General features: G+C 43.1%; 1 protein-coding gene across 5 annotated transcripts in view; it reads left to right on the forward strand.

Moving 5' to 3' along the window:
* Positions 1–3,866: 3,866 nt before the first annotated feature.
* The window catches only part of LOC118322175 (microtubule-associated protein 4), a 107,641-nt gene continuing 104,979 nt past the window's right edge, over positions 3,867–6,528 (forward strand). For all 5 annotated transcript variants that reach the window (XM_035653784.1, XM_035653774.1, XM_035653802.1 and 2 more), the window contains exon 1: positions 3,867–3,977. The gene's annotated coding sequence lies outside the window, so the exon portion shown is untranslated. The remainder of the gene's footprint in view (positions 3,978–6,528) is intronic.

Consider the following 6,528-nt stretch of genomic DNA (forward strand, 5'->3'; position numbering starts at 1 on the left):
CACACACACACACACCTTCCTTAATGGCTCTTCCATACTGCTGAGCTTTTTTCAGCTCTGTTCAACTTTCTAAGAGTTCCCGACAGACGTGGGTCCTGTATTTGTAGATATTTTGAGCACTTGGGGAGGGGGGGTTTGGTACCGTTTACACAGCACTGGATCTGCTCTGTCATTCCTTGCCTGTACATACCAACTTCTACTACTTGTAAAGGAATCAAAACTCTTTGGCACTCGTATAGCCAGCACTATGCAGAAACTGAAAAATGTCTTTGGCATGCTTTGAAATGCAGAATACTATAGAGGAAAATATACTAAATAAATAAAGTCTGCTCTAATTTCTTATGGAGATAATCACCTTATTAAAAAAAAAAAGATGTGGATAAGGCTGTCCATCCATGGTAAAAATGGATATGATGGTGATGAGGGTGATGAAGCTGAAGACTTTTAATATTGTGCACATTTTTACTTGCATGCTGCGCTGAAAACCATCCAGCAATGAGAGGGTTTGACGTGCAAAGCAGCTGATTTTTGCTGTATGCTTGCAAACTGTGTGTAGAGTGAAACACTGAATTCTTCCGGGTTACGGGAGAGTCATATTTATATATACATATATATACATACTACTTCCAGGTCATGGAAGAGAGGGGTACTGAATAGCTGCAAATATAGTGATCCTAGATGATACAATATTATATTGTATATTTGTATCTTTGGTTGCAAACCACTGTAACTGAGTGATGCATGTGTGGCAGTCCTGGGCAGAACTGTTCCCAATTGCAAGGAGTGCTTGATTTTCCTTGTCTGGGCCGTGTTTTCACTCCTGCCTGGAAAGTTAAATCAAATGCACCTAAAATATTACAACTCCTGCTGGGACGCACTGAAGACTGACTGTTCTCAACACATCCGAGTGCAGTTTTGGAATCTTACCTTCTTTTCAGTGCATGAGGTGTTAAAATGTGATAGCAATAGCATATCTTTAACACACAATGTGCTGAAATGTTCTGAGTTGTGTAATTTTCCAAGACACTCACAGATGTTTAGAAAATGACTCATCTTTTTAATAGTGTAGACTCTTTGAACTCCCTGTAGTTCACTACAGTTTTACTATAACATTGGGCTGGCCAGTGGAGTGCTCATAATACATTATTCATATCAAATGTTGAAGAGAGTCGGAGGGGGAAATGGTGAAGCTCCAGGTTCTGATTGTGTGATAGCATTATCAATGGTTGAACTTTATAAAATTTCAAAATATTTCTTTCAATAAACCTCTTTGAAAGCAAAACCATGATGTCAGGACTGATCCTTATGACTTCTAGTGAAACTTTTGCCTTTATTAACCTGCACTCTCTCTGCTCAGGGAAGAACTGAACTTTTTTTTTCTTTTTATATTTTAGTCCTGAAGAGCACTCTGCTCTCCTGAGAGAAACCATTTTTTAAATAAGAAAAGGCCCCAGTCTTGTGTCATGAATGCATATCAGGCTTTTAAAATTCATACAATGACCACATTGAACAATTAATCCTTACACAATATTTCCAGTAACTTCCTTCTTCATCTTCCATATAGCTGAAAAAATATGAACATAATGACTATAGCTCCTGAAATCGTCCACATGGAGACCCTCAAACAGTCGTTCCACAACAGAAACACTTTCTGGTTTCTTGTGAACGCATTAGAAACATTCTGATGCGTTCGCACATGAAGGACCCCCTTCCACCCACCTCACCCCTGCAGTCATATTTCTGGAGGGGTTCTGCAGGTTAACCTGCTGCTGGTTGAGCATAATGAACTAATGAGCTGGAGATGAAGAGAAACTGTCTGTCTGAATCGGTATCAAAGCTTGCCACAACAGACCCACACTGACACTGTTCCCCACAAATAAACCTGTAATGCATGTTGTATTTTCTTTAAAGAAGAGCAAACATGTTTAAATTACTTTTCTCATTTGAATAGGTTTACTGTAGCCTAGATTTGCAATGTGTCTATGTATTATGAAGAGAAACATTACAAAATTCAAATAAAGATAAATATTAGCTCAGGCTCCATATTGGAGATAAAGAGGAACAGTCTACTTGTGACTGAGCTCTGTGACTTTCCAACAGTCATTCATACAGACTCTATGAGGCTCCCTGAGCCCCTGGGCCTCTTGGCCTGTGCCTGTAAAAGATGTAAGGATAGGACAAGTGTAAGAATTCTGCACTGTATTTGTTTATTGTACAATCCAAACAGTACATTGAAATGTGCACCAATAATGAGCCCATTAAAATGCTTTTGCTATTGTTGACAAGGTTTCACACTTTGTTACGCAGGGCTCTAAAAACTGCAAGTCACAGTTGTGTTTAGGGAGAGATTTCCAGAGGGAGGGGGCCGCTATGATTTTAGAAATAGTAAAATAATGAGTTGCATGCCCCTGAGATAAAAGACTACTGTATAAATGTATGAATTTTAATGCATTCTGAGAGTAACAATAATCACTTAGGAAATAATGTCAGTGCCAACACACAGATGGAGATTCTCCCTCTAGCCTACTGCCCTGTGTGTAAGTACTAACGGCTGTGGGGCAGCCAGGCAGGGGCAGATTTTAAATTTGGTGGTTGCTCCAGCCACAAAAAATGGCTGTTCAATGGGAAGAAAGAAGAAGTGCTGGAAAATAAATTTGACTTATTTCTTTGCAAAAATGTTACTGTCAAGTTCCACAGATTGAAGGAAGTTGTATAAAATTGTTGTTTAAATTTATATTTAAATTGAATATATAATCAAAACATAAAATACCATCTAAAATAAGAAAGAAAATATATGTAATTCTTATGTACAATAAAATAAAAAGAGGTATTTCTCATTATTGATCAATGAATTAAAGTGATAAATGAGGTGAGAGATTTTGGTATAATCACTGGACAGCTATATCTGTGCCTCATTTCCTGTTGGAACATCAGAGAGCAGAAGGAATCAGGAAATGTTGTCATTCTAAAATCTTTATCAGCGAACATGTAAGGACTGTGCTGTGTGTGCAGTAATGTCCATGCACAAAGCCGTTCAGCTGTCAGGCACACACTTAAGGTATAGATTGTTTATGAATCTTCTTGAAATGAAATAATTACTGGATCCCAGTGACATCATAGCTGGCTAGGCCATGCCTGTCACCCCAGGTTGGGTGCTCGGTCCTGGATGGAGGGGCAGGAGGAGGCTGACAGATGATGCAGAGAAAGAGAGAGGCATGGAACTGTTGTTAGCCATTTCAGTCACAAGGTGTCACTATAAACCTACCAACTGCTTCAGAGGTTCTTAATATGGAAAGTTATTGTAATTTTACCATCACAGAGGGGAACGTTGGCGGATACACTGAGTTAAACATTAAATAAACATGATGTTTCTGTCTATCGTCCGCGTTAGTTGAACTCATTATCAAAAGTTAAATCAGAGATATTAAACATAATTGTAATTTGTCGTGAAATGTTTGAGAAGAATTAAACTCAATTGTCACACTTTTTATTTATCATTACCTGCTCCGTCTATAATACAGGTGAATTTGCCGGTGTATATTCTTGTTTCTGACCGGACTCATCCCGGTGACATTCCAGTGATCTGGGCGGTATCAGGGCGTCTTCCTGGGCCGTGTCCGCACTCAGAGCCCGTTCCCCCCGGCGATTGGACCGGCACCGTCCCGTAAAAGGAGTCAAACTACTCCATTGTATGCACAGGGTGTCCGTCAAAAGTACATTAAGTGACGACGAAAGGTCTGCCCAGGGTTTGAATGCTGTTATTGGACAATACCATCGCCACTCAGAGCGTAGCGTCGATCCCATTGGACAACACGACAGCCAGTCAGCGACCTCGACCTGTGATTGGAGCAGAGGCTCTCCGGGGAGGAGCACGTTAGTCTGCGGCCAGCAGAGTGCACACTCGGGTGGGCGGATCGTAGCGGTGACAGCGACGCTCGGAGACTCCCGACAAACTGTCAAAAAGCAGACAACTAACGGTGAGTCCGGCGGAAATATCAAACTTGTGTTTTAGTGTCAGTGCGTGTGAACGTGCGCAGTTTGTGGTGAGCGCGGAGGCAGCGCGCGGGCAGCTGCAGGCGTTGTAGCAGTGAAGTGACGGTGATTTTGGATGAGTGATCTCACAGCGACGGTGCTCTGCTGTAGGAGAACGCTGCCTTCAGGTGCCCCTCGGAAACTCTTACTTTCGGAGAGCGGCGTGCTGAATGCGCAGTAGTAAACTTCGCGCCCTTTCTATGAATTATTAGCCAAAGGCAGCTCTTGTGCAACTTTATTGAACGCCTCACTGCTAACACTGACTGGGAACTTTCACTTTCCCCAGTCTGATAGAGGTGGGTCGTTCAGGTGCAACCCAACATGGTGGTTCTGATATTCCCGACAGCACTTGAGGCAGCATGGGTGCCCCGGTGAAGTTGCACTGTCACAGCAGACACAGCAAAGTTATGCAAGCTAGCTTGACTCTGTGTGTGTGTGTGTTGTGTGTGTGTGTGTGTGTGTGCGTGTGTGTGTGTGTGTGTGTGCATGTCCATGTGAGGCTGTATGTACTGTATGTGTGTGCACACGCATCCACTATTTGACCGACCCCTTGCTCCATTTCGAGCCCTTTCTGAGCTATGTTCCTCTCCGGGAAAAGAGGAAATGACAAGTTTGTAGCCTTGAATAAGCGCTGGGGCTCGTCACACGCACTGTCCATTGGGCCTGGCTGGGGGGTGGGTGGGAGATGTTGTGGTGGTGAAGGAGGAGGGGTGTGGCCTGGCCCCGCTCTTTAATTTGCACAGCTTCTGCTGATTTGATCATAAGCAATTAATCTCAATGGTTCAGCTTGGCTGCAGTGGGGGAAGAGACGATGAACACAGTCCTCTGTATGCAAACGTCCCTCACTCTGGTTTTCCCCTCCATCCACAGAGTAGGATTTACACTGTTCTTACCTCTTATACGTGTCGTAGTCATAGAGGAAGCATGCTGTGGCAATTTTGTCTCTCTTGTCCCACATGATTTTCCCCTGCAGAACAGTGTGGTTTCCCTAACAAGTTGTGGTTTTGCATACAAATATTGTTCTGAACTCTTATTCTAAAAATTTCAGTGTGTTTGAAAATGTTTTTAATGAGGGATTTGTTGAGATTCAAATAAAGGGAATGGAAAATTAAAATAAAAACTTGTAAAATCAAACTTGGATTTACACGATCAGTGCACATAATCAGCTCCATGTTGGCTGCAGTGCCAGAACTCTGATTATGGAATTAGAGCTGCGTCAAACAAGGCTGTCTTCTATTTCGGTGGCATCTTCACAGGCTTTGGACTGCTGAGAGGCTCGTGAAGTGGTGTGATCGAGGTTCAAGGTCCAGATCCATCCTGCCTTGATCTTGATTTCCGTCCAACTTTTATCAGCTCAAGAGTGACACAGATCTCCACTGATCCACTAACACTAAGCTCACAGCTTGCACAGGTTTGGCTCCGTCATCCACGTCTCATCTGTCTCGCTTCTTTCCTCGGCTTAACCCTTCCCTCTGTTACCTCTTTTTGACCCACACATCCGCGCGCGTCAAACACTCGTTCCTTCACTCTCCCTTTCTTCCCAGCCTGTCTGCCAGTTTTCCATCTCCTTCTATCTCCCTCGCCCTTGCTTTTCCTCTCCATGGCACTGTACTCCTCCCATGCTGAGGCCAGAGCTCTCTCCATTGTTGGAGGCAGGTTGCCAAGGATACAAGCACAGAGAGGCACAGTCTTAATGTTATAAGATGGGAGAGATGAGCAGAGAGAGGGGAGAGGGGCAATAGCTCTTGTACTCTCTGGTCACTGGGCAGCCCGACAACACGGTCTGTAGAGAACACAAAACACCTCCTGCTCCCTGCGCTGTGGAGTGTCCCTCTGCTCTGTGGACAGAGCACAGTGACATTGACTGTTTGTGGAGGAACCTTATGTACTGGTCATCTGCTCTCTGCTTGCCCGTTGTGACTGTAGTGTATGCTTGCCGTGTACATCTTTATGTATTGTGTTTCCGTAAATTTGTCAGGCAGCCGCTTGATGGGGGCTCTCGAGTGGGCACATTTGCGAGTGAGTTTTAGAGGTTTTGTTTTTGCTATGAAACAACAGGTTTTGTGGATGTGGTACAAAAACAAGTCACCTGTCTATAAGTTTTATTTTCTTTAAACAAGGTGAAAAGATCTGCGACAGTATTATTGTTTCAACCCATTTCTTCCAACCTAGTCCCCCAACCGGTTTCCTGAGTTTTCTTGAAACAAATGCAGTTGTTCATAATTCTGATGCGCTGATCTCCCTCATTCCGTCACAGTCCTGGTTAAGAATATATGAAGAATATGAAGATCTCTGCACACTTAGGGCCAATACAAGATAATGTTCTTGAAGTTGATTCATCTTGAAAACAGGATGAGATAATTATACAAAAAGGATTTTTTTTTTACCCGTATTTGCCTTTATTTGATAAAAGGCAGTATAGTAGCAGACAGGAAACAAGGGGAGTGAGAGTGGGATATAACATGCAACAACTGGAATCAAACCGGGGACATTGTG

This window comes from Morone saxatilis, unplaced genomic scaffold (genome assembly GCF_004916995.1).
Source record: "Morone saxatilis isolate NCDOM2014 unplaced genomic scaffold, NCSU_SB_2.0 Contig0, whole genome shotgun sequence".
NCBI classification, from domain to species: Eukaryota; Metazoa; Chordata; class Actinopteri; family Moronidae; genus Morone; species Morone saxatilis.